This window comes from Penaeus monodon, chromosome 22, assembly GCF_015228065.2.
Source record: "Penaeus monodon isolate SGIC_2016 chromosome 22, NSTDA_Pmon_1, whole genome shotgun sequence".
In the NCBI taxonomy this organism is placed as follows: domain Eukaryota; kingdom Metazoa; phylum Arthropoda; class Malacostraca; order Decapoda; family Penaeidae; genus Penaeus; species Penaeus monodon.
In genome coordinates, this window is record NC_051407.1 from 42637221 (window position 1) to 42637433 (window position 213).

General features: G+C 27.2%; 1 protein-coding gene across 1 annotated transcript in view; it reads left to right on the forward strand.

Annotated features, from left to right (window-relative positions):
- LOC119587172 (MTRF1L release factor glutamine methyltransferase-like) overlaps positions 1–213 on the forward strand; it is an 8584-nt gene that overhangs the window by 5599 nt on the left and 2772 nt on the right. The gene's annotated exons all lie outside the window — the stretch shown is intronic.

The window sequence follows — 213 nt, forward strand, 5'->3', positions numbered from 1 at the left end:
AGAAGCTTAAATTTTAACAGGTATAGTGAACATGCATGGCATGCATTAATATATTTAATCAGAACAAAGTAAATTCTGTATATTTCAGAATTTTAACTGGCATAACTTATGATAGAGTATTTATTGTATGAAGTCGTCATTGAACATTTGGGGAATAAAATGACATGTTTGATAAGTAACATATATCAAAGAATTAGAAAGTAATTACCTCTG